The 20,154-nt window shown below is 38.7% G+C and overlaps 1 protein-coding gene across 2 annotated transcripts in view; it reads left to right on the forward strand.

Annotated features, from left to right (window-relative positions):
• The first annotated feature begins 386 nt into the window (after positions 1–386).
• The window catches only part of LOC106950493 (zinc fingers and homeoboxes protein 2-like), a 154,602-nt gene continuing 134,834 nt past the window's right edge, over positions 387–20,154 (forward strand). The window contains exons 1-2 of one of the 2 annotated variants that reach the window (XM_015037394.1): positions 387–1,116; positions 19,979–20,024. The gene's annotated coding sequence lies outside the window, so the exon portion shown is untranslated. The remainder of the gene's footprint in view (positions 1,117–19,978; positions 20,025–20,154) is intronic. The other variant, XM_015037393.1, reaches the window with a different exon arrangement.

A 20,154-nucleotide genomic window follows, 5' to 3' on the forward strand; every position in this document is an offset into this window, starting at 1 on the left:
TCCTATAACAAGGTTGCAGTTCTCAAATAGGCCTATTAGTGTCGCCCTATGTCATGTTTTCAGAGAGGCGTGCGAGAGGAAGGTCTCACATTTATTGCATCTGATCCGCAACAACAAGCCCATTTATCAAAAATGCATGAGGCGAATGAAATGCAAACAGCCGTCTGATGAACAGGGAAACTTCAGTTCCACTCCCATATCGCTTCCCGGTGAAAACTAGTCGTTGGCATCTTTAGAGGGGGATTTAGCAAGAGCTGTTTTAATAGGTTCTTGGTACTGCTGCTGCACCATGCATAGCGAGGTCAGCCACAGGATCAAACAGGTGTTTTAAAAAATATAAGTGCTGGCATATTTTTTATTTCTGTTCATCTGCAGCCATTATGTTTTGTGTATGTTTCTAGAATAAAATACATTTTGCAAATATTTTCTGTTAATTGTGACAGATTTTAAGAGATTAAAGTTGTTATTGTTTTTTTTTAAAACAACAAACAAGTCTGCGCTATATACATCATGTGAAAACTCACCCAAATCTAATTGTCAAAGAGGGGATGAAAAGAAAAAAAAAACGCTGATACATTTGTTTATAAAGCGGCATTTTTGTGAATAAATTCAATATAAAATCTGATTGCAACAGGAAAAGTAAATGCATAGGAAGGTTGCAGGGGCAATTAATCACTGGCATCCATGCTGTAAGTCATGAAACAGCAGAGTGGAGCAGAGCAGGTCTGCTGGAGCGGAGGACAGAGGTGCATGGCTCCCACATGCCTGCGTGTCTCCGCCGCAACCCGACCAGCCTTTGCCTCGGTCCGCGGGTTACAGCTCCACAATCAAACTTTTCTGTACATTTCCACGTCACCTGGACGCCAAACATAAATTTGGCATCCTATGCAAATATATGCTGACGTAAAAGATCATGTGGTTTTTGTCGTCGATCCCCCCTATGAGCAACGAGGAGGCTTTTTTTTTCTCCTCTCTACTGTTGTCTTTAGGTTAGCTATGCTACAATCTTTACTGTACCCAGCGCTAGCTATATGCGCTCCGCACCGCACCACTCTGGATATCTGGGAATAATCAACTTCCAGCCTGTCGCACCCCGCAACTACACACCGCTCACAGGTAGGACGCAAGAAAAACTTCTTATTTTTTAACAGCTTTTGGGAAATTTTGACCAAAGTGACCGCAAAAGTGAAGTTATTAGAGGCGGGTTGTTTTGCAGCCTGCCTGACTGACTGGCTCCCTCTCTCTGCCCTGGCTGATGCCGCTGCTAGCGACCCGTCCCCTCCATCACAGCCTCTCAGAGTGGGAATCACCTTGCTATCACCAATCGAAGCTCCACGGCAGCCAAAGTAGAAATAAAACAGTTTGACTCTTGGCTGTCAGGTAACTTTAGTTTGTTATGTAGGAGCATTTATCCTCGGTTATATTTTAAAGCAGTTGTCAGAGAAGTGAATGCCGTCCGTTTCGCGTTGTTTTTTCGTGGGTAGATAACTTCTGCCGTCCCCCTTCCAAGCACCGGTGAAAGTGCCCATAATAAATTTATTAGCCAGGGGAGCTAACCGCTAGCCAGTTAGCCCCCCGCTAATGACGGGCAACCCGGTGAAGCTAAAGGGCTTTAGCTTTAGCCTCTCCCCGCACACAAGCGGCACAAAACGTGGCTTGCCCGTTTCTGGATGTTATCCTTTCATGTCGGGAAATGTATTTGTTTTGGTTCTTTTCCTCTTCGCTTCTTCCACTCCGAGTCAGCGTTAGTCAGCCAAGTGAAGTAGAAACAAGAAAAAAATTCCAGTTTTTTCTTTTTTTTATAAGAGAAAAAAGAGAAAAACAAAAAACGATGACACAGTAACAGTGGAAGCGAGTGGCAGTTTGGGCTGCGGTGGTTCAAGTGTTGTTGTTGCCGCTGTACGTAGGTTCAAACGGGGGTAGCTAGCAGACAGCCAGTCTGGCTGGTTGGGTCATCTGAGGTGAAGCAGCCGTCAGCGGACTATATAGAAACATAAACGCTGCGTATGGCTGACTGCTTTTTACACTTTTAAAACCCCAAAACAAACACTTAATGCACTTTACTTTCGACTTGAATTTAAACCAACTTTCTCAGTCGCTAGTGAGGTTTTTTGTAAACATAAGCATACTGTATTTAAAACTGTTATAGGTCGCAGATTGCAACGCAGTGCCGATTAGTTTGATACGAAACAGCTTTACGCTTAAATCAAATGCTCACGGCAGACATGTACAGGACTGTGTGGACACAATTAAGTCGATAAAGTTTGTTGAGTAATGCTTTTTAATCGCTTTAGTGTTAAACATATAATCGCTCGTTGATTTGGCTCGGAAGGCTGGTGAGCAGACGCTGACTTCGTGCCAAGGAATGACAGACTGGCTTTCTTCTGGTTTACATTGAAGCAGGCTGAATGCAGCAGTGAGTATTTTAGTTGCTCCGTGCAAGAAAGTATGTTTTAGAAAAAGAAACAGAGTTTTAATGGAGATTTAGTATTCTTATCAGGGGCGTTTTAGAAAGTTTTTGAATTGGTGGCCGGATGGGGGGTACTAATAATATGATGTATGTAAAAAAAAAAGAAAGAAAAAAAAAGAAAAGAAATTATAGTAATGCGTCACAACAAACGGTTTTATTTAAGACCACTGTAATTACATTTAGACAGTGTTAATATAATGTAGGTTTAAAATATGTGCTGCTTTAAAATATGAATTTCAAATTTGTGTCTATTTAATTTATATTGAAAACTGTGAAAGATTGGACTCCAAAATAAAAAGTAATTTCAAAGTTTTTTTTTTTAATAGATACTGCTATTAATTATTCAACAGTCGATGATGAATCTTCTGCCTTTTCGTGGTCAGAATAAATGCCAGTAAATTGACTCGTAATAGCCTTTTGATTAATCCCAAAGGTCACATATGGAATACTATATTCTCACCATTAAAATAACATATTGTTTCAGGACAGAGAACATTCTGTCCTGAAACAAAAAATACATTCATCTGGAATTATTTATCAAAAGGCACACTCTTTATACATCCCGAAATGAAGTAAAAAAAAAAAAAAAAATCAAATAAATGAATAAAATTGGTTTGAAATCTGAACCTTGTTCAGGCTGATTAAGCAAATGTTCTCTTATCAGATCAGTTGATTTTTGATATATAGGTACTTTAAAAAATTAACACTATTTGGCTAATTTAAAATATTTCTTTTAATGTCATCATGATTGCAGTAATGATACAGCAATACTATTCTGTGTATCTTCAGGCCATTAAAGAAAGTTCTTCAAAATGTTACTTGCAAAAGCAGATAATTTTTATAAATTTTTGGGAGAACAGTAAAGGCAGTTTTGTAATAATCAGTCAAGTGATTGGAGTACTTGCGGTCACTGACAACATAACTACTGATATTAGCATGACAACTCTGAACTAAAACTTACAAGATAAATATTTGAAAGTGACATTTAATTTCTGAAAACTGTGCAGGTGTGGAGCAATGGAGTGGAGCCACTGATTCTTGCATTGACCTTCTTGATGTATGCTGGTAATATGAATAGAAATTTAATCAATAAAGTTGGTTTTTGTGGCTTTTAGTCAATTTTCTGAGTAGAAATTGAGTAGCAGCTAAAGACACAGAGTTGTTAAATTTAAACAATATTTTTCACACATCTCCTTTTTAAGGTCATGCTAAATATTAAGATCACGTTTGGATATCGTGCTTACTCCCCCTCGGTAAAAAGCAACAAACAAAAAATAAAACCTAACTGGTTTATGACTAGGAAGAGGTGTAATAAATCATCGAGGTCATGATGCTCTAAAATGAAACAAGACGATAACAACACTTTGGCAAAACAAAAAGTCAGATGTCGCAACCTCCAATAAGAAGATATGTTGTCTGTTGGGCTCTGGGTTAAGCATTAACACTTATTAGACAGTTGAGAAGGTTAGCGTTGTTGCTAAACTTGTTAAAGCTTGACACAAACATCTTTTTCCCATACAGAAACTTGCTTAACCACAAGTCCTGGCATTCTTAACTTGCATTCAGATGTTCAAGTCATAATACAACCCTTATAAACACATCTCTGTTCTCTGCAGGACACGGCACACTAAAAGAGCAAGTGACATAACCTTAATAAATTTCTAATACAAAGTTTTAGGTTGTATTTGCTTTCAAAATAAAATAGATAATGTTTAGATTTTAATTATTAATGTACATTAAGTTTTAAAACTGATCTCATATTTTAAAATTGAACAAAGTTTTGTTACTAAAAATGTACTAATCTCTATAATTCCTTTTTATAGTGCAGTGTGCCATATAGAGGAACTAAATTCCTCATAACTTTGCTTTCAGCTGGGTAGTTGACCTAAAAACTGCATAGAAGCCAGTATGATGTAAGGCTCCTCTATTCTAATGAATCCGCCTATAGTCAAACTTTTCCCTTTTTCCACGTTCACCCCCTCTGTGCACAGTATGTTCTCTGACCTAATTTCCTTCCCAAAATCTTGTTACATAAAATCATGAATAATTAGCATGCAGCTTGCTCGCATGCGGGTTCAGGCCATATGCAGTGACTTAGTTGCAAATGGAAATGCAGCTGTGACCCATCATTGTTTTTCTTTTTTTTGCCTTATAAATGATATCAGTGGAGTTTGTGAGCTGTATTTCAACTGAGCCTTTGACCTGCTGCAGTTTGATTGTCGTTTGAAGGACGTGCAGGCGGAGGATTTCTGTCAGGCTCAGACGAACAGGTGTGCAAACTGAATTTGGGCAGGTTTTACCCTCCACAACATTCCTGACAGTGTGACTGAAGTGTGTCTTGGCTCTTGGAAATCATTGGAGAGGCTCGTATTTGGCAGCAGCTCCTCCTCTTCCTCTTCTCTCCCCCCCTCTCTCTCTCTTCTCTCTATACTGCCCGGTGACAGCGTTACCATTCACCTCCGCTGTATGGCTCGTGTTCAAAGTGTCAGATTTTTTTTTTTTTACCCCCTTCTTTTTAATATTATCTTCCTCTCGCCGGTTCTGGTTCATAATCACATTTCCTCTTCCATTGACCGACTTTTTTGTCTCATATTTCACTGCCATTGTATCTGTGCCGTGTCAGGCTTTTTAATCCTATGATATGGATGCAGGGATCAGTCGGTCATGCTGCCAGTCTCAGAATCAGAGCGCGCTCACTTGCTCTTTGGCTGCTATTTATTTGTCACAAACGCCAAGACACACACACGCACACGCATACACACTCGCACCATGCAAGCGCCCCATGCCCTTTCCTTTCCTCACTACCATTCACACATCACACACTCGCTTTTTTCCTGCTCTGACACGCTGCCGTTCCCTTTGACACGTGCATTTTGCCAATTCTTAGGAAGTGCAGCTGTGATTTGCTGCTGCCACCTGACCTGCCACACTAAATGTGCAAACCCCTACGCATAGGAACATACACACAAACTCCTGCTCTCTTTTATTATCTGTGCTTTTATTTCACCATTTAGTCTGTTCACATCATTGGTTTCTTTATCGCAGAAAATTGCCGCTCAAATCACATTTTTTTATTATTATAATTTGTGGCAATAGAGGGGGGTGGGGGGGGAAAGAACCCATTCGAGGTTTGTGTTGCCCTCGGTGGCATTCAGTCATGAGGGCTCATGACAGCCATAAGAGCCTTGCACACAGTCACACATACACTATCCGACAGCTAATATCACATGCACTCTTTGTTGCGCTGGTAAATTGCTATTTATTTCTCTCTCTTGCTCTCTCTCACACACACACGCGCGCACACACAACAAAAGCATGCATGACAACTGCATGATGCACACACATGCCCAGCCCTTTCTGTCCTTCTTTCACCCTTACTCTCAAACATACAAGTATTTCCAGTGCTATCGGATGCTTTATGAAATACTGAGAGGCTACGTGTGTGGGGGTGTGTTTGGGAATGAGAGTACGAGCGCTGCCAGGTTGTGTGTGAATGTAGTGGTGGTTATTCTGTACGAGTGTGTGTGTGTGTGTGTGTGTGTGTGTGTGTGTGTAATGAGTCACTGAAGAACATAGGTTAGCCAGAAATCAACGTGCGTGTGTGTGTCAGTGTCCACCCCACCTCTCCGCTGGGGGAAACTCGACACATGCGCCGGCCCTATCGGATCCACGTTGCTGTTTTTTGAACTGAGCCCGCCTTTCCACGTCTGCTGGGAGAGTTCCAGGGGAGCTGAGTGACAACAACGAACTAATTCCACCTGATTTTCTACCACACAAAAAATTATCTGTTCTTTGTGGAGTGAGAATAAAGAATAAAGTAATCATTATCGGTGCTTCCTTGAAGCTAAATTGGAAATCTCTTTCAAGGATTTTTATTGGTTAATCGTGTTTTTTTTTTTTCTGCTCACAAAATTTAACAAGCCTCACATTTTGTTTTCCTGAGTTTTTCTTTTGCCCTGTAAAGACTGAAGCGTTGTGTGAACTCTTTCATTGCACACCATGAAATCAAATTCTTTAAAAAGAATTCTTTTTTTTTCTGAACAGAGTTTGCACCACTATTTATTTCACCTGGAAAAATGCTTTCTGGCAGGATTCAGTAATTTTCCACCTTGGACATGCTTCTGTAAGACATTAATATCTTCCTCTGCTTTCATGGTTGTTTATTTAAAAAAAAAAAGTAATCTTGGGAAAGTTTGTCCCTACTAAATAAAAACTCCTGGATACAAACATGCATCAGGTAATTTAGAAGATGTGTTTTTTAAATTTTACAGCCATAATTTGAATATTTGGCCCCACCAATTTAGCTATTTCTGGCACCTCTGGTTAAGATGTTTAAAGAAAGAAACAAGAATTAACTTTTTTCTCATCGGAGAAGCTGGAAAGTTTAGAAAAATCCATAATTTATTCAGTCGGGAAATGTCTAAATATATACATTTTTGATTTTCCATAATATCATATGTGAACTCCACATGCAGACTTTTTAACTGCTGTTAATACCTCTTCCCAACCCCCTTTTGCTAATGGACCACTCTTTATTCTCCTATTTATCAAGGTGAGAGATGGATTTCTGACCATTTCTCATATTTTCTCCACACAGGTAAACCAATTGTGTATTTATTTGGCCAGATTGTGCTGAAAGACTTCACAACAACCTGATTTTAGTTTTCTTGTAGGACACCAGATTTTATTTATAGCGTCTTGGATGATGTGCAAATTTGGACTGTTATCAATGTCCAAATTGATATCTATTGTGCTGATATCAATTCTCTGCTTCAGTTAATCAATCTGTGATTCAGTTAAAAGCTCCCACATTCCTATGCTGCACTAGTAACACCGTATTGTGACCAAACATCTACCACATGGTCATTCTCCTTCTCTCTCCCTCTTGAAACACATAGATGGCATCAAGATTGAAGTAAACATAATTAATATAGGCCCCGATTGACTAGTCAACCCAATATAAATACGTTAAAAAAGTACTAGCATTGGCCGATGACAATATTCATCAATAATAATATTCTGGTTTGTTGAATAATTTTCAATACCATTTGGAGTCCTAAGGTTCTCTGAGCCTTTGGAAGACAAACAGATCCAGAACACTAGAGATCCTAACTTAGCAGTGGCTATCCCTTGTTTGACCCTACATCCAGAGTGATGGTTGCCAAAATGCTCAATTTTTAACTTGTATAACCAAAGCACTGGGTACAAGGTAAACATGGGTGATCCTAGGTAGGGGTCAAAAGGGCCCAGTGCCCTTGTTCTGAACCCTGTACTGAAGAGATAAGGCTAAATCAGTTTTTATGACGTGCACTGGCACCAAAATTGTATACTAATTGGTTTTGCTGTTGAACGAGTCAGCAAAATATGGTTTTGATCTAACCATAAAAACGGCAGAACCACCACTAAAATTCTCGGTAGCTTTTGATGCAGAAGCTGTTTGCTTAGCTTTTTGCACAACATAGTTTTTATTACAGTGACAAGGAGAGGAACATAACCTTTGTAATTCTTTAAATTTGAGTTTTATTTTTTTGAGTGTAGACATGAACATTAAGCTCCCTAATTGTTACCTTAAACAATTGATTGAGCACTTTACATTTTTTTAGTTCGTATGCTGGTAGATGGTACTTTCTTTGAATTGAAGCTGCTTTTATTCAATATTATGCCAGTGCAGATTATGGGGTTTATGGAATTCAACCTTTTGGGCTTAGATTATACAGTTCGACTGCAGACAATAACTCCATATGGGAATAAAGTTTTAGTAAAAAGACATGTAGCACAAAGCTAGTAGCAGGTTTCTGTTGCCTTCCCTTGACATAATGTCAAGGGAATGGCAACTCTGGTGCTTTTAGAGAACTGTAAACATGAGACTTTTATATGAATGTGAACATAAAGTCCATCAGATTTTCTTTTTCCAGCACAATCACAATCATATTGTTTGTTCAGTGAAATGCTCCTTCCTTAATGCTGACTCTTTCAGTGTGTTACTTTCTTTCTATCCGTTTTTGTTTTGTTTGCGATTCCATAACGGAATATATTTAATGAAACAGATTTTCATTTTTCTGCTTCATTGATCAGCATCTTTGTCACAAATCAAACTGTGCTCGTATTTTTTTTTTTTTACACCCGGGTGTATTTCGCTGTAGTACAAATAATCTTTTTTGCTTGGAAATGACTGGAAGTATTCAGATATATTGAGGATGTGTGTACGTTTTCACAGTGGTTGACATCGATGCAGCAACCAGATGCGTTGCTTCATAAGTCGCTCAAAAGGAATGCAAGTGCACATTTCTTTCTGCCTTTTGTGTTCACTAATAAAAAAATACTGAGGTAAATGCATCTTGTGACAGATCTACATCTTTGAGCGTCTCGGTACCGGAGAGTTGTGGCCAGTGATTCAGAACGCTGAAGACCGGGTTATCCTGAATGACTCGGCTCAGAGACGGTTTTATTATTGATTTATTGCCAGGCTCTACTCAAGAGGTTGATATGCATCTTTAATAATCCTCTGAAAGCCCATTTTCATTTACAAGACAGCTTTGAAGCACACATTTTAGTTTAACAGGCTGCCTGAGCATCTCAAAGGTGCTTTGTTTGGAATGGCTTCAGAGCTGAAATGAAATATTTCAGAGCCCTACATCATACAGGACATTAATAACTTGTTTCTTTGGGGTTCACTTTACACCATGCTTGATGTAAATACAAACAACTACTGTGCCATAATATTGATTTTAAGAATAATAGATAACTCAGAATTGTTCACATCTGATCTGACACTCGTTGTGCTTCCACTTTACTGCTCTGGGTTCTCGCCTTATGCAGTATTGACCTATTAGAGCTGAATAATAGCTATAGGGACAGTAATGTTTATTCATTACAATGTCTGAGTATCTTGTCATCTGCATTCTGCTTCAAAGGCTTTTACAGGCTGCCACAGACATCAGCAGTGAACGCTGAATACTTGGAATTGTTTAAAAAAAATAAAAAGTCTGGAAAGGAGAAGGTCAGATTTTGGGAGTTTTGCATTGTGACACAAGAAAAGGAGATTCAGTCCAAAAATGTCACTATCTGAAACTTAAAACAGAAAGCAAAGAATATAATATGTCAAGCTTACTTTACATCCAAACATCATGTTTGCCATAAATATGCAGAGATAAAAGCAAACTTCTATTCTATGGCAAGAAGAGAAATGCAAATAAGTTATTTACCAGCTGAGATAAGACAAACTCAGTTGTGGGTGTGTGCTTGTCAGCTGTGAGCTTTGAAAAGTGATTAATATTAATGCAACATGAAAATGAAACAGGCGTCCTTTTTCTCGTATTCGCCTGCAGGACGAGCGGTATAGAAAGCTGGTCCTCGTCCAGCCCTGCAGGGAGTTGTTTGACTGGGAAACAAACCGGCAGTAAACCCGCCGTCCTCCGCATGATGAATTGTCCGTCCGGGCCAATCACTGACAAATGTGTCGCCTTGTTTTTGAGCTGTTGCTGCAGTGTGTCCCCTCTGGGCCAATCAGTTTAACATCGATCTGTAGCTCAGTGCCGCCCACTGCTTCATCAGCCGCATCTGAAACAGCTCGGAGGGAGGTCACATGATGTTTGAGAGCCGGATGTAAAATAATAATAATTAAAAAAAAACAAAAATGTCAGAAAATGATTGGACACATAGCCGGTTTTTGAGGGGTGCTTTTGCAGGAATGGGTCGGCTTCCTTTGTCTTCAAAGAGAACCTAAACAACTTTGTGGGGATTGAAAATTGAGTTTGAAGTGTGTCTTTTATTAATGCATGATCCCTTGTAAAATAATGAAAAAAAGAAAAAAAAGATTGGTGTCCTAAAAGGCTGTTTATAAGAACAGTTTCAAGCTGTGGTATTGACACAAATTTACAAAGAAATATATTAATTAATCTTTAAAACATAAAAGCACCATATATTCCCACTGCTGCTGAAATAAACTTAACCTTTATTATTACTGTGGTTGCAACAATATAATATTAATCATTTGATATTGATTAGAGAAGCTATGAGAAATTGTTTCTGATTGTAATCAGTTTCTTTTTCTTTTTTTTTTTTTAGTAACTGACATTTATCATTGACCAGTCGATCAGAAACTTTACTGAAGACACAAAAGCTAAAGAGTGATACTTAGTCATTTAAATAGTTGGTTTGAATACATTCAATTGTGATGTTTTAGCAAATGTCTGCATTCTCTCTATGTGTAGGGAGGGGAAGTACTGTATTTATGTTCCATGCTGTGGAAAACAAAAAAAACAAACAAAAAAAAAAACATACCTGGTCATACATTAGACTTTAAAATGCAGTGGCTTGAAACTATGACTTGAAAAAACCGTGATACTTGTATCCAAAAAAAATATTAAATAAAAATGAACAGATCTTTATTCCAGTATAAACAGGCCCGCTTTTTTACAAGGTGAAAATTATATTAAGTATATGCAAACTGCACTATTAAGGTGTCATTTTGACAGAAATTTCTCCCTATCCTGATAAAAAGTTCCCAAATTTGTTTGTTTAATGCCATCAATCATCCAGTGAAAGGAGGTGTCACTTCCCCCCCTCCTAATTTTTAGAGCGAAACACTTCAAAAACAGATGTTTGTTACTGCTGCTTACATTATTTCTTTTTAAATCTCCAAAAAGTCATTTTTTATTCATGAAGAGAGAAAAGACTGCTTATTTTCTCATTAAAGCCTGCAGTGTGTGTGTGTGTGTGTGTGCGCGCGTTTCTCAATTACTAAACACATGAGTGACCAGCAGCACTGATGGGCTCATCAGACAAAAAAAAAAAAACCTCAAAAAAAAACCCATCCTAGATTAGCTTCCCTCCCCCCCTGAACTGTGAATTGTTGAAGCACCATCTCCGCCCCCCACACTCCCCCCTCACACACCCCCGCACCACCACCAAACGTCTCCTTGTCTGGATCGTTAATTTAAATCTTGTTTCAAACCCTCATTTATCCAGAAAAAGCTCACTGAGCACAGTTGCCCCTTTTTCATCAGCGTTCTCATTGATATTCATATGTTTCCTCATGTTCACACCTGGGGGCTGCCCACAAACACCACCGTCCAGATTCATGAGAAGCTCCAGCAGAACATCAAGCTGCTCTGTGTACAAGAACTTCAGCTCTACATTTTTTATTCAGTTCCCCCCCCCAACCCCTCCTTTATGACCTTCTCAGCTGGTACGCGCTCGTAGAGTGGAACTTTGCGGACGCGAGACTGTCTCTCAAAATCTGCCTCGGCCACTCCGCGCGCTCCTTTGTCTCTGTTGCTGTTTGACAGCAAATCCTGTGCTGAGCAGCCATAAAACTGCTAAAATCAAGTGGAAACTACGAGCGTTAAACAGGTTAACAGTGTAGCAAGTAAATTAAATGAGTTTCCAACGTTCTCTGTAGCGTCACTCTGAGACCATATAAATTTCACAGTCAGATTTGGCTACACATTTTCTGATTTATTTTATATTTTGTTCTTCATAAGCTGACAGAAGGAGTGTTATTTTCCAAGGCTAGAAAGCACCGTATCATTGCTGCCTGCATGTCAAGAGGTGAGACTTGAGCCCACTTTAACACCTTGTTTTCGACATGGTTCTCTGTGAAACTGATGTCGGCTCATGCGGTCTGTCAAACTCCCTTTTAAACATATTTCCAAGAGTGCAATATTGCACGTTCATGTTCCACCAGCCTACAGCATGCTATTGTGATATTATTGATCAACTTGGTTGTGAATAACTCACATTTTCCTGAATCACAGTGTTTTGTTTTGTTTTTTTTTTTCTTTTTTGGTTGGTCTTTTTTGTCGTCCAGATATCCCCACTACCGTTGTGAACTTTAGCACATCATCCAAAATATTTTATGTCAGGTTAGGATATAACAGTTAAGAGTATCAGAGTAGTCAAAGTCCAACCACCCTGCTAGGCTCTCAAAGATTGGATGCAACATTCCTGCAGAACTGCCTTAATTCTTTGTGGCTCAGGTTCAACAATGTGTTGGGAATGTTCCTCAGAGATTTGATCCATACTGACAAACATTTCTTCAGATTTGTCATCTGCATATCCATGATAGTTATGTCATGATCCAACTCTTCCCAAAGATGCTCTACTGGATTGAGATGTGGTGACTGAGCACACTTTTGGAGAACAGGTAACTCATAATGATGCTCAAGAGTGCAGTTAGAGCCTTATGAGCAGTTAGAGCCTTATGAGATGGTGCATCAAAAGATGGGTGCATTCTGATGGACATGTTTAGCAACAATTCTCAGGATGTGGTGTTTAAAGGATGCTCCGTTTGAATGAAGGGGCTCAAAGTCTGACTAGAAAATTAATTGCCCAATTAAAAACATTAATTGCCCATTCAGGACTTGAATGGGCAATTAATGTTTTGCCAGTATAGAATACTGAATAGAAAATATTCTAAATACCATTACACCGCCACCAGCAGGCTCTACTGTTGGAACCAGCCCCAATGGCCCTATGGTATCATGCTGTTTATTCCTAATTCTGACCCTGGCAACTAAGATATGGCTGTTTTAGAGAAAGCATTCCTTTCCTCCAAAGCATGTTATACACACAGCTGCCATTCACTAAACTTTTTTTGGGTCGGCCCCCATTCAAAGTGAGGATTTGTCGATCACAAGTTTCTGGAAGCTCATGGCACGAAGCAGCATTCAGATGTTTGGACCTCACTGAGTGTCTTTCCCATGTCTAGCTGTCAAAATGTACTGAGTTACTGCCAAGTGATTGGTGATTATCTTGCATTGAACGCATGCACCTAAAAGTGCATGCGAGGTGAGTGTATATTATTGGCTTGCAAAATGTTAAGAAACCCACAGACTTGGGTGTACTTCAGTCCACGGAAGTTCACACATCTTCAAAGTGGACTCAATGCAGATGTCCGCTAGACATACTTCAATTTTTAAGTATGCGTTCTCTGTTTCACAGTCAGTAGCTTGACATGAAACAGTATTCACATCAGACTGCTTTTTATGCCACACTGGACTGATAAGTTTAACAGTTTGTGCAACTACTTTGAAAGACGTGCATCTTCCAGACTTTGTGCCGCACTGATGTGTACAGTGACTGCCTTGATGGAGAAGAAGCGGGGCTAGGTGCTCTACTAGCTTACCAAACTTGCTAGTGTTGATTCGGATTGTAGGAAACAAAGTATTTTTTGGTCACAAAAAATGTAGGCAGTCGGTATATTCAACTATGTCTGAGGTCGGTGTGCGTGTGGCCCACTGAATACGCAAAGTATGCCCAAGTATGGTTGAAATACAATGTCCTGCTAAATATTGCATCCAGGATGTCCTTGGAACTGCGACTTTATGACAGTTTTGATTTGATATATTGTGCAGCTTTAGTGAATTGCTGGGAAATGTTTTCAAGTGGCTAAATTAGATTTCGGGAAATGATCAAATGCAGAACAACATTTGATCCTAGCGTTTCACTGCTAGGGGAAGCAGGTACAGAAGATGGATGAATGGAAGTTTTTTAACTGTCAATACTGATTTCGGAATTTCTTCGAGGTCTGACATTCTAATTCTGAATTTCCTTTTAAGGACAATGAGTCATTCATACTCACTCCCGAGTCTGAATGAAATTCAATTATTGTGACAATCAATCATGACAAACATAGACAAAAATGTGTATATTTACTTGTAAATGTGCATGTTTTTTTGTGGAGGTAGTAGTTTTGAATCAAACATTGTGGCATTATTTTCTTAGGCTCTATGTTATTTTTAACTAAAGGACATGCTGCATGTTCGTCTGAACATGCAGCATGCTTTGATTATTGGTATCAGAATTTCTGATGACCAGTCAGAGCTGATGATTTGAAAATCGGATAAGTAATTGTTATTTGCTCCTTTTACAGGAGTTCTTCAACTACCTCAACCCTCTCTTTGAACCCTATACTTGAATGTTTGTGATTCTGCAAAAAACTGAAATATTATCCCCTGAATTTGGTAACTGCTGAGCACAATCTACTTCACATTTGGTGTCCAAAGTTGTAGCTATTATTGCAAAATGATCTTGGTCTTATATCTTCCCTTAAGTAAATATGTTGTTTTTGAAAGGTTAAACTATATTCCAGGGCATCTGAAAGACATCAGGAAAGTTTGCTGTATGACTCAAAGTGAGGATGTTTGTTGACATTGTTTAGTAAACGGTCAAAAAGGTGATTCTGCTCTCTATATTTATTCCACAAAAAATGTAGCCTAGAAAATAAATGTAAGCATAATGCTTAGGAGTTTTTTATTTTAATAATTTACTGTCTGCCAGCCTCAGTTGTTATTCGTAACACAATCAACATGGAACATCCGGAGGGAATTTCTTCATATTTGGCACAGATATTGATTTGGACTCGGGGATGAACTGATTAAAATTTGGTGGTCAAAGTTCAGGATCACTTTGACCTTGCAGAACGGAATTTTGGCCACAGCTCAAGAATTTGTATGTTGCATTTTACACAAATGTCCACCAGGATAAAGTTCCAAAGTGATAAAACTTTATGCAGATCAAGATATTTTTCTGGACACAATTCAACTCATTATCTCATGAGCAGAAGGGCGTAAGAATGCACGTAAACAGGAGCATGACTGTTTGGCAGAAGGACTCAACCGCGAGAAGATAATTTAAGTTGGTTTCTATTTTCATTTTGGAAAGATTGAATTAACCACGTCATTCCAACCTGCTGCTCTCCACCTTTAGGAATCACAGGAATCTCCTGGCCTTTTAGGCTCCCATCCTTTGCTCGCACAGGCTCAGTGCAAATGGAAAATTGTTTCTTGGCTGCAGCCCGCAGAAAAACAAAACAGCTCTGTGTCAGGGCTGGGGAAGCTTTCTATTCAGGCGACGTTTCTATGAATCACAATGTAGTTACAGTCTGATTCAGGTGGAGGAATGAAGCAGGCCCTTGGTTCCGCTGGAGGAGCAGAAAATCTCTGAATACATAGCAAGTACGTTGCAGAGTATAATTTGCTGCAGAGAAAATTCGCAGCTGTGACTTAAAGCTTGAGAGCGTTTCCCACCTGATTTGTTACCAACAAACCCAGCAGAGGAAATACATGGTTGACCTGTCAGAGTGTTGTAGGCAAGCTTGAAAAGGTAGAATTAAGTTTACTCTTTCATACAGTGCGTAGTGGTCAGAAGAATGCAGAAATGCATTTATAACTTCTATAACCTTGGAAAAGAGTACTTTAACTTCACATTAGCCTTTAAGCATCGAAACATTTTTGGTTATTAGTCTTTTGTAGTGGATGTGGTGTGTAGCACAAGGTGATTTAAAGAAAAAAAAATAGTTGCTTCGCACCAGAGAAAAAAGCTGAAAATGAATATGGTGCTCAGAAGTTAGGAACTGCGTTTTACAACGGTCACCACCCTTTCTGAATTGTGTGGCTGGGTGCTTTCAAAAGGTGATTTAAAAACGGGACAATGCCATTTAAAAACCTGCAGAGGAGTTTTCCCTTCGCCTGCATTTGGGCCAGTGAGCGTGAAGGGATTAACTGCTTTCAGTATTCTCCATCAGACTAAAAAAATCCCTTGATTGCTTCTTTACAAAAAATAAAAATTCAAATCGCACACTGGTTGGATAATTATAAGTGCATAATAGAAAGCAGCTATATTTTTTTTTACTTGGTTGTTGAACATGTTTCATTCTAAAACTAAAAGGCCTTTTTATTAAAGTTTTATGACTTTTTGTTTATTATTTGTTGAGGAGATAATTAAAAGGTCCAAGTAGGCCTGAGTGGGTATTGGGTTTCTTGAGTAGAAATATATATATAAAAAAATAATGAAGTTTTCCAGCAGGCACCAAACCCCCTTTTTGTGTTAGCTGTTTCTCTGTTACTTTCTGAAAATATGGCAAAGTATTGTGTATTTAATGGGCACTGTGGTGGATTATTTGAGTATACAAAGTAGAATCTGTCACATCTTCTAACACCAAACCAGCAACCCTCCATTTTAGCTCAGAGATATACTGCCAACCTGTCCTGTTAACAAGAGCGACTTCGGCAGAAAAAGTAGTGCTGTGGTTGGTCTTTGCCCTAAGCTGCACTTGGCTAACGCCTATTTTTGTGGCTCTGACATATTGTTCTTTTTTCCACAACCAGTACATTTAGTGTTTAACAAGAATGCGTTATAAAGCTAAAAATACACAAAAACATTAAAAAAAGGCACACAGACCTTATGTCAACCAGAAGGTCAGGAGTGTCGTTGTTTGGTTAACCAACAATGCTGGTCATAGTTTTGCACTTTGTCAATGTAACGATACGGCGTGAGAGAACTCAGGTTATGCCAGCTCTTTGTATGACATCCAAAATATAAGACTTTTAATAGACTTTTTTAACAGTTTTGCCACTTGCGAGTTCATTATTTGTGGATTCACCTGGTCGCAAATTTTTTTTGTGGAAAAAAAATTCTCACAAAATTTTTATTGATGGAAAAATGTCTACTAGAGAATCTTTTTGTCGAGCATTTCTAAAATATTTGATGATAAATACATCTTGGGAAGCTGAAGTTCTTGTCTTATTTGCAGTTTGCAAAGCAGCCAATCTAGGTGGCCATTTTTTTTCATTGGCACTGATTGCACTGATTGACTTTAGCCTTCAAAAGAAGATATGAGGAAGGCTTGTCTCAACAGTAACTTCTGCTGTAGTGCCAAAATGAGTTTTCGATGTGTACTATTGTATATGAACATATATTTGGTGTTTGAATTATTAAAATAGGCAGTTGAAGGCATATTTTGAGAAGGTCTCAAATATTTATGGGTTTTAGCTATTTGCCGCTGGCGGTGGTCCCTTACCCCACAAGTACAAAAGGTTTACTTTACCAGGAACTGATCCTGACTAGGTCTGTTTAACACATGTTTGACTAAGAATAGTCTCTGCTGAAATGCACCAATCAATCTGACAAATATTGGAATCTGTTTTCCCATGATCTCTCTTTAAATGATGATCAGCAGGTGAAATACTGAAAAATGTATTCCTCTAAAACCTCTCACCATGTTCACTCTATAAACACTTCAACCAAATTGTCATACTTTGGTGCACGTTTTGGAGTTGTGGTTAATAAAAAATTGCTTTATTGCATGATGGGTGGCGATCTTGTAATTTCTGTTGGTTTCAAAATTATTTTCTTAAATTTGTGTCTGGAGCTTTTTTCTTCTCACATACAGTTGTTGGAATTAAAAACTGTGAATCAGCAGGCCAGTTCTGAAAGAAAATTGTAAATCTTTCATCGGCCAGGAAAAGCCTAATCAGTGGATCTCTGTGAGAAAAAACAGCATCCACGCCACTATGTAATATAGCTTGCAATTTTAAATAATAGGATACATTTAGCTAGCACCTCAGCTTGAAAATATTCTGTTAAAAAGCTAATCCTTTTGCAATCCTTAACGCATCAACAAAACCCCTGTGCTGCTGAGGCAACCATCACACCAAACGTGCTGAATGTGATACCCCCCAATGGAGGCTTATTCAGCTCGAATGAAAGAATCTGTTTCACATCCAAGTGGGGAGAATGTTACTCTTCTTCACAAAACTGTCCCTTTCACATTTTTAGAAGAGAAGTCTAAAAAGGATATCAGGGGAATTGAACCTGGGGCGAAAACCGATGCTCCAATCAATCCCAAAACCCGATCAGTTTCATCTGAAGCAGCCTAAAAGGAAGGATCCCTGATAAGGACGATCTCGCAAAAGAAATGGTGCTGTCACAAAGCTGCTGGTCTGAGTGAATGAAACCAAGGAAAGAAGTAGTCAATGGAAGTGTAAACTCAAACGCTTCTTATAACAACGAGGAAGTAAAGGAGGCATGCCCAGATATGTTCCATCTCTGAATGCTAATAGATGTTAATAATCTATTATTACTGCATTGAATTAGAGTACGAGGAAAAGAACATTGTGTGTGAATAACGGCAGGTTTCCTGTCAGAGGCCAAGAGGTCGAGCTCAGATGTGTCAGAAATTAGAATCATTTGAGATCCCCGTTAACCGGTGGTTTTCACGGCTCAACTTCCTTTGAGGAAAGTACGGAGCATTTGGATGATACCCCGGCAGACCTTCAGCGGGTTCAGAACCACATAGCTGACATTCTCCTTTTTCCAACTGGTGTTTGGTTTATTAGTCTTTTCAGCTGCTCTGTCGAAGAGATTCTGGTAACTTCATGGAGCGCCAAGTGAATGTCGGGATTCAACTCGACATTTACCTCAAAAGGATAAAAAAAGTAATTCCATATGTTTCTATATACTTGAAATAAGCAAAGTTTTGTCCTAGCAAAGCAGAAGAATATATTGACTTATATTTTAATATAGTGGGGGAAGTAGGATTAAGTTTCACTTTGCAAGGTTTGATTTTATTGTAGCTCCAGGATCATGCTGTTTTGTTTTGATGTCACTTTATGGGTGTGTATTTAAAATGTGAACAGAGTGTGCAACAGTTTAAAACCAAACTGCATTGGTCTGGTATGCATGAGCCAAACTAAACAACTAATACCGAAACTCTTCTGTAAGAGAAACTTACTCCATCAAGAGGAACATGAGGTACATTTTGCATTACCTCATGATAATTGATCATTGTTGAATCAATTTGTTATAGTCCATAAAATGAAATAAAAACCCAGATAAAGATTCAGATCTATTTGATTGGATATACGAGATGACTGTGAATCGGTTTTGGCTTTTGTGCCTGATTGGTGTGCTATAAAATCCAAGCTGTCCTACATATTTTTGGATTATTGGAAGAATTTGTTACGGTGGATCTCAAATCAGTATAATAAAATATGTACTGTACAACTTGTGATTAGGATTTGATTTCTTTCAAACTGGTAAAAAAAATGAATCTCTTTGGTTATATGTATTTAAACAGGACTCTTTGATCAGTTTGTATACCTTTACACTAACCTGGACATTTGTTTCCTTACTTTACTTCTTTACTTTCCTTCACTTACACTTTACTTTTTTTACTACTTTTCCTTTCTGGTCTGTGAAAGATTCACATTGCTGCAAATATCTCAACCAATTAAAACAGTGAATAAGAGGACCTAAAGAGCACATTCTTCACCAAGGCCAGTGCTGTATTTCACTTTTTTTTATGTGTGGTTTTAAAAAGGGCAAGAAAATTATTTTATGCTGGACACATTCTGAAACTCTTCAGCCAGTCTTCTCAAGATTATACAGCTCTCTGTATAATCTTGGAAAAAGAAAAATGGACAAACGGCTCCTCTTCTTTTTGACCATACTGTTCGAATAAAAGTGGCTCAAACGTGAGTCGTTTTTTAAATCACATCTGAATGATGTTTACATCTCTTCTGAGAGCTGCTTTTCTTTTCTGAAGACAACCACACCACTTTACTCCTTTTCTGAATTTTTCTCATGTAACTCTGAATATAGTTGTCAAACCAAAATCCCCAAATATGAAGTAAATTATACATGAACTGGTGCTAAGCTTTTGCCTCCCTGTAAAGCCATATCTGAAATCAGCAGGATTGAGTATTTTCTTTTTTTTTTTTGCAGCTCCCACCCTGTCGAGATGCGCAGTATGCAGGGCAGAGTAGTGCAGGTATTTGTCATAGTGACCTCTTTCTCCATGTGCGGAACCACTGTTACAGAAATCTGAACAGACAGACTCTTGAGTTTTTTGCAAAGAGCCCGACTCCTGCTGTTTGCCACTGAACAGCCTCAGTAGTATT

This window comes from Poecilia latipinna, unplaced genomic scaffold (assembly GCF_001443285.1).
Source record: "Poecilia latipinna isolate Pla-1442-1.1 unplaced genomic scaffold, P_latipinna-1.0 Scaffold403, whole genome shotgun sequence".
NCBI classification, from domain to species: Eukaryota; Metazoa; Chordata; class Actinopteri; order Cyprinodontiformes; family Poeciliidae; genus Poecilia; species Poecilia latipinna.